The sequence below is a fragment of the Garra rufa genome, chromosome 5 (assembly GCF_049309525.1).
Source record: "Garra rufa chromosome 5, GarRuf1.0, whole genome shotgun sequence".
Taxonomy (NCBI): Eukaryota; Metazoa; Chordata; class Actinopteri; order Cypriniformes; family Cyprinidae; genus Garra; species Garra rufa.
In genome coordinates, this window is record NC_133365.1 from 24,347,934 (window position 1) to 24,355,816 (window position 7,883).

Here is a 7,883-nt window from a genome sequence, read left to right on the forward strand (position 1 = left end):
TTTTTGCATAGTTTTATAGGCGAGATTTTTTGGTGTAGATTTATTGTTATGGTTGATGTATTGGTCAGTAACAAGGTCATGTGATTTTGATCACCTGGAGATATAAAGAGTGGCACATTGGTATACAATTTGTCTGATGAAGAGCCTGCGTGCTCGAAACGTCACATGCTATGCGAACGTTGTTTTAAAAATAAATATATTTTGGCGCTTTTGTGTTGCCGACTTTACACTTTATTTTTTACTTGTTGCTTTTTAGTCGAGCACCCATTTGAGACTGATGTGCGTGCTTTTGTTGAATTTTTCTTCTATTTAGCATAAGGCAACATGAACTTTTTGAGTATTTTGATGTACTCAAACTGATCCACAATCCCTGGAATGTGATAAACAGACCCAGCACCATAGTATGAGAATTCATAATGCTTGCACCACTACGCTTTACTGTCTTTACAGTGTACTGTGGCTTGAATTCAGTGTTTGGGGGACACCTGACAAACTGTCTGTGGCCCCTAAACACAAAAAGAACAATCTTGCTTTCATCAGTCAATATTGTGCCATTTCTCTTTTGTGTTTCTATTTTTTCAATATTGTGCCAGTCAATGTGTAAAAATTGCAGGCAAATTGTAACCTCTTCAACACCTGTCGTTATTAAAACAATGGGACTTTGCAGAGGCTTCTTGCCGATAGCTTGGCTTCACATAGGTGTCTTCTAATTGTTACAGCACTCGCAGGTAAATTAAGACTTTCTTTGATCACCCTGGAGCTGATTATTGGCTGAATCTTTGCCATTTTGGCTATTCTTCGATCCAATGTAAAAGTTTACCTATAATAATATTAAGGGGAGTTTCCACATACATAAAATAGTCTGGATCCAAATCTAATTAATTATTCTAAATAACACTTTTGGGCCGTGTATAAAAAAAGGCTGTTAAAAATATTGTTTTAATATTTATTAATGTATTGTCACATTTTCCCCTCTTGATGCAGTCACCTTTTCTTATTATATTGTTAACAAAATCAAAAAAAATTGTGTACAAAAAAGGCTAAATGATGTAAAAAGAAGTCCATTAGCTGCAGCAGCTCTACAGATCGTTCTAAAAAGGTCCTAGTGTTAAGAAAGTGTGCTCGGTTTATTTTTAACCTGTCACCTCGCGTAATTGGTAAGGCTCAGTTTGGTAAATAAACGAAAGCCTGTCAGTCCCATGTGATAAAATAATTAGATTTTCTTATTCATTTGGAAGACTGCATTCAAATCAAGATCTCATCACTAAAGTTTTTCAAGCTTCTAAGTCCTGGTAGTTTTTAAAACCGCTACACAATTGGCATCCAAGGTCTAACAGCCTGTGAGAACTGTCATGGCTTTGAGCGTTTGTTCTGACACGGCTGTTTATCTTTGGAGTCTGAATTGTGGAGCTGCTGCTGTCGTGCCTGCTGATGAACAGTTCACAGCTGGAACATCACGACTCGCCTTTTGAGTGTTAGTACCATTCTGCCCAGATTAATCATCAGGGGAAATTAACCAGCTTTATGCAACACTCCTGTTCATTCAGCAGCTATGTGTAAAGTTACATTTCACAGACGCTGTTGCCAGGTTTGTGTTTTTTGTTACATTTTTTAGTTCGTATTTGGATCTGCGCCAGTGACGGATTGCTTGTATCATATGGATAATTTACAGCTTTTTTGTTCCATTTAATAGTTCACCTTAAAATGAATATTCTGTCATTTACTTCCAAACCTGTACGAGTTGCTTCTGTTGTACACAAAAAAAAAGAAGATATTTTGAAGAATGAGAACAGGTTATGGTAGCTATTAAATTCTATAGTATGGGAAAAAATAGTTTTAAACTGAGAAAATTATTAGGGTTTGGACACTAATTTCATGATTCAATTCAGTTTTGATTCACGAGCTTACTATTCAATTCCTTATCAATTATTTTGGATATACAGTGCCTTGCGAAAGTATTCAAGTATTCATTTTAACGTTTTGTGTTTCTGCCTTATGTTAAATTGCTTTAAATGACCTTTTTACCATATAAGTATACGCTTCATACGCCATAATGACAAAGCAAAAACAGAATTGTCACAACTTATACATTTATTAAAAACAAAAAACCTGAAATAAGTATGTTGCATAAGTATTCATACCCTTAACTAAGTACTTAGTTGAAGCACCTTTACAGCCTCAGATCTTTTTGGTATGGTGCGACAAGCTTTGCACATTAGCATTTGGCAATTATCTGCCATTGTTCAGCCATTGCCAATCTCTTCAGCTTTCAAGCTCTGCCAGGTTGGATGGGCACAGGGGCACATTTGGGCACAGACGCACATTTTCAGGTTTCTCCAGAGATATTTGATTGGCTTTAAGCCCAGGCTGTGGCTGGGCCACTCAAGGACATTCTCAGAGTCGTCTTTATGCCACTCTTGCTGTGTACTTAGGGGTCATTGTCCTGTTGGAAGGTGAACCTTCTGCCCAGTCTGAGGTTCTGAATGCTCTGGACTAGGTTTTCATGAAGGCCATTTCAATATTTTGGTGCATTGAGCTTTTCTTCTACTCTGCCACTGAAAAACAGCCCCACAGTATTAGGCTGCTGCCTGCACACTTTACTTTTGGGATGCTACAGCTCAGGTGATGAGCAGTGCCTGGTTTTCTTCCATACACGATGCTTGGAATTGACCATCAGACCAGAGAATCTTGCTTCTCATAGTCTGAGGGTACTTTTTTGCAAATTCCAAGTTTGTTTTCATGTGTCTTTACTGAGGAGAGGATTGAGTTTGGCCACACCGCCATAAAGCCCAGATCAGTGGAGTGTTGCAGTGATGTTTGTCCTTCTGTAGGTTTCTTTGATATCCACGTATGATCATGGAGCTCAACTGGAGTGACTATCAGCTTCTTGGTCACCGCTTTAACCAAAGTCTTTCTCCATCAGTTGCCCAGTTTGGCCAGGAGGACAGCTCTAGGAAGAGTCCTGGTTGTTTCAGACTTCTTCAATTATAGATAATGGAGACTACATGCTTCTGTGAACATTTAATGAGTGATGGCCAGATGTGTGGCTTGATGCAATCCTGTTTCTGAGCTCAACAGGCTGATTTTTTATTTTATTTATTTTTTTTTTAACTTCAGGGCTTGGTTTTTGCTCTGATATACATTTTCAGCATTAAGATGTGTGTGCCATTCCAAATCATACCAATTCAATTGAATTTGCCATGGGTTAACTTTACTCAGTGTAGTAACATCTACAAGCAATATGAATGCTCCTGAGCTAAATGTCAACTGTTCCAGTAAAGGGTTTGAATACTTATGCAATGGAATCATTTAGGTTTTTTATTTTTAAATATTTTACAAAGATTTTAAAAACCTGTTTTTATGGAGTGTAGATTGATGTGGAAAAAAAGTCGAATGTAAGCCAGCAACATAACAAATGGGGAAAAAAATGAAGGGGGTTGAAAACTTCACAAGGTATTAATATCAGGTACAGTACATGGCAAATTTTCCTAAGGAAAAAAAAAATTACAATTACATAGTTATATTTCTACTCCAATGCATTTTTTTGTAATATAAACATTTAAATGGTAGCTGTGATTAAAACTTGATGGATATATTCAAACATAAATGAAACACTGAAGAACAGTAAAATAATTAATATGTTATATGGTGAATATATTTATCAAAAAGCTCAAATCTAGAGTTAATTTTGCTGACTAATCTTAGCTGACTAATGAGTTTATGGTCACTGAAATTGTTTTTTCTGAGGTAAATGTGATGTTACGTGATACTGTTTACAAGCTGTTATACTGATGTCTTTGTGCGGTTAAAACACTTAGGTGATTACATGAAACAGGACACAGATTTTGGTAAGTTTTGTGTTTATTCATGTTTATTTCATGTTGAAGCTGGTATTAAAACGGAGGCGCTTCTCCTGAACTGAGGCGTCACAGTGATCCATCACTCCACATTAAATGGCACCAAAACGGCATTTATTGTTTAAATACTGTAATGAAATGGACAGAATTTGAAATCTGAGACTTTGTTTCATATCAAAAGCAACAAAGCACAATGCTTTTTGTGATTTATTGAATGTTCTGTTCATTAACTTAAATACCAAGAATCGATAAGTCTAGCCTGTTTTCAGTTAATGAACAGAACATTCAATAAATCACAAAAAGCATTGTGCTTTGTTGCTTTTGATATTAACAAAGTCTCAGATTTTAAATTCTGTCCATTTTAAGAGATTAAGTATTTCGTAAAAATGAGAATTGGTTAAAATCGAGGAAACAATATTTTTTACCCAGCCCTACAAATGGTTTAAAAACACATTCTTGCTTTGTTCTCAAATGAATCAGTCATTTTAAACAAATCAAATGATTAATTAGCACCTTTCACACGTCGTCTTTACTGGAAAATTAGTGGTAAATAACCAGTGTGCGATAATGTGTGAACAGGACCTTTTTAAAAATACAGGTAAATTAGTTTACCAGTAAGGGAAATTGAGGGTGAACAAATTGACAGAATTTTATTGCTGGATAAGTTAACCCTTAAAGGTCCACTGAAGTGCCTTGAAACACGCAGCGTTATTCTATGTGGTGACGTAATTTTAACTGAAACAAAAACATATCGCCCAGCCCCGCCCACTTCTTTTGAATAGCCAATAGCGTTCCATTGATATCTGCTCGGGCCAGAGCCGTTGAGCTCGGTAAAGAAGCATTTGTAAGCTTATGACAGCCACAGTCTAATAAATTACCCCATAGATTCAATATAAAACTCTTGCTAAAACAAAATAGTGATCATAATCACCAAACAGAAAACACTTACACTGTGAACAAGTGACCGATCTTAGCCGCAGATTCAGTGTCTATTTATAGTGTAGGGGGCGGGACACTACGGACTCTAGAGAGCATTTGATTGGACAGAACGTTTGATGAGAAACTGAAGTGCACGGTGATATCATCAAAATCGTTGATTCATATCGGCAGAAGTGACGAGACTGTAAGTTTTGAATGCCCATATCTTGTAAACACGAATTTTGTCGTTGTTTTGAGGCACACTAGCTTATAGATAACCTTAAGGCTAATATATTCATACTAAAAGCCAAAAAACTTTAATTTTGATTTCAGGGGGACTTTAAACAGTATTTAAAGGATAACTGTTGCCAAAATGCAACCTGGGCTGTTTTTTTTTACTGTAAACGAGACAAACTTATATCTAAAAGCATAATTACGACAAACGAGCCGTTTTTGAGATTGACCGTGATTTAGTTTTGTGGTCAGTGGCCGGTGAATGGGAGTACTAGGGGCATACATTTGAGCGCATCAAAATCGATATTTTTACAACACTAAGAAGGCTCGCCACACCATGACACTTTGTTCGAGGTATCGCCTGGGTCTCTACACATGAACTCGAGCATTGAGAACATTGTTCATGTACACACAGTTTACTAAAAAGAAAGGTTTTGAACAAATCACTTTCACTGTTGGGGTTCCACTCGCGGCCGTCTTGCCAGTCAAGAGGTGTCGATCTCCGAGTGCGAGGATGGATAGCTCCTAAAGCATATTTCCATATAAATGCACCGCTAATTCGTTGTTTTGTCGCAAGTGAAAAACAATATTAAACTTCTAGTTGTAAAAAGAGCCTCACATAAGCCTAATATTTCATCCTTTGGAGTCCATTCATTCGCATTCGGAGATCGACACCTCTTGACTGGCAAGATGGCTGAGAGCGGAAACCCAAACAGTGTAAGAGAGTTGTTCAAAAACTTTCTTTTTAGTAAACTCTGTGTACACAAACAATGTTCTCAATGCTGGAGTTCAAGTGTAGAGACCCAGGCGATACTTCGAGCAAAGTTTCATGGTGTGTCGAGCCTTCTTAGTGTTGTAAAAATATCGATTTTGATGCGCTCAAATGTATGCCCCTAGTATTCCCATTCACCGGTCATTGACCACAAAACGAATCACGGTCAATCTCAAAAACAGCTCGTTTGTCGTAATTATGCTTTTAGATATAAGTTTGTCTCGTTTACAGTAAAAAAACAAAACAAAAAAACAGCCCAGGTTGCATTTTGGCAACAGTTATCCTTTAAGACACAAAATTCAGTTAACCAATGAAAGGCCATCATCTTTCTGTATGTGTGGTCAGCACTGAGATGCAAAAACATCAATCTCACAAATGTTTTCACTCAAGGAGCGTGACATTTATTTCCCCTTGTGCAAATAACTCAGCATTTTCGACTGAATATAACAAAATTCATATTGTGATTACATATCGGGAAACATTTTAGCACTGAAAAACGACTATAACAAAACAGTTCACTTTTCAATGTCGGTATTAATATCAACAATAGTCAAGAAAGATCTGACTACAAACTCTAAATAGTCACAATAAGATCTTTTTCTTTCAAAGGCATAAAATGACAACACTCACTATCGACACCCATTTTAAACATCAGAACTATTACTCTAGATATTGCTATACTTTTGAATGGCATATACTGTAGGACCATGACAACTATCTCATGTAGCTGGATGGTTCCAGAACAATCCACACAGTGGATTCAAAATAGAACCTAAATGGAGACTTTGGTTCAAGGTATCTGTCAAAAGAGGGTGCTTCATACTGCATTTCCACACAGGAAGTTTCACTTGAAGAATTAAATCTAAAAACAGACATTCTTCAAAAAGGAACAACAAGAATTGAAAGGCACAACACTTAAGTTTCTAAAAAAAATCTGCAGAACTTTGGAGTAGTAGTGCACATGGTGTGAGATCATTGTTGATTCTGATTCTGTTTAATCCACGTAACTCAAGTCTGAATGTTTACAATGGTTCTAAAAGCAAACGTACTCTCAGAAAAACCATGCACTGTAACCTTGTTCTTTCCTACTTCTCCAGCCCACTCTGATAAGACCAAAGTAGGTAGTGTGATTTTTAAAGTCAACATGAACTCAAAATGAACCCAATTTACTTTAACCCATGTTTGTTGGTCTTACTGTGCATAACCACTGCTGTATATTATTTCACAGATGATTTGTTTTTGTAATCTTTTATCATTGCACCGCCCGAAAACGACTTTACTTTGTCTGCTGACATCATCTAGGTCGTGCCTGTTAATGTTTACCAACAGTCAAACAGCAGTGCAATGTGGTAACACTTTACCATAGCGCTACAGGAATCCTAAAACCAATGCCTGAAAAAAGTTCTGTGGTTAACACAAGCTCATTATTCATTATAACATAAAATACGTCAGTAATACCTCACTTTTTTAAGCTTTTATGTGTTTAGAAAAAGGTGGTTGCTAACTGGGACTACAGGCATTAAACATGACATTAAACACAAAATCATATTTTACGAACTTGTTGTGTTTATACTAACTGTTATCTAACTCAAATTTTCCAACTTTATTTTAGAATTTAAATAAAAGCCGAAATAGTTGTAAGAAGCATATGAAGTATTTTCATTATCTTGAACAAAACATGCAGAAATCATAAACCTTTGTTGATCACAGAGCTGATTTTATGCAAGAATCCAAAATCGAATGGAAAAATCCTGATAGTTTTTGTCGAGAGCACACGGTAATGCTAATGCTGCATTCACGCCGTGTCGTAATTACTGTAATTACTAGATGTCCACCTGAGCCGGAACTGTTCACGTCCTGAAACATACGTTTCTATGGCAACACTATTAACGGCAAAATGAATCTGTGTAGTTTGAGTAATTGATAGAAAACAATACATCAAGTAAGAGTCCTTTTGCAAATGCCGTATTAATGAACTTTGTTGATTTAGTGGGACATTATAGTGGGACTGCATTGTATGTGTTTTTTTTTTGTTTTTTTTTTTAGAATATTCTTGCATTATCAGGACCTTAACATAGTCAATTACTGGAATTATTAACAAT

The 7,883-nt window shown here is 36.4% G+C and overlaps 1 protein-coding gene across 1 annotated transcript in view; it reads right to left on the minus strand.

The window, feature by feature from the left end:
- Window positions 1-6,157: 6,157 nt before the first annotated feature.
- Window positions 6,158-7,883, minus strand: part of LOC141334419 (serine/threonine-protein kinase SIK2-like) — a 36,973-nt gene continuing 35,247 nt past the window's right edge. The window contains exon 7 of the transcript XR_012355553.1: window positions 6,158-7,849. The gene's annotated coding sequence lies outside the window, so the exon portion shown is untranslated. The remainder of the gene's footprint in view (window positions 7,850-7,883) is intronic.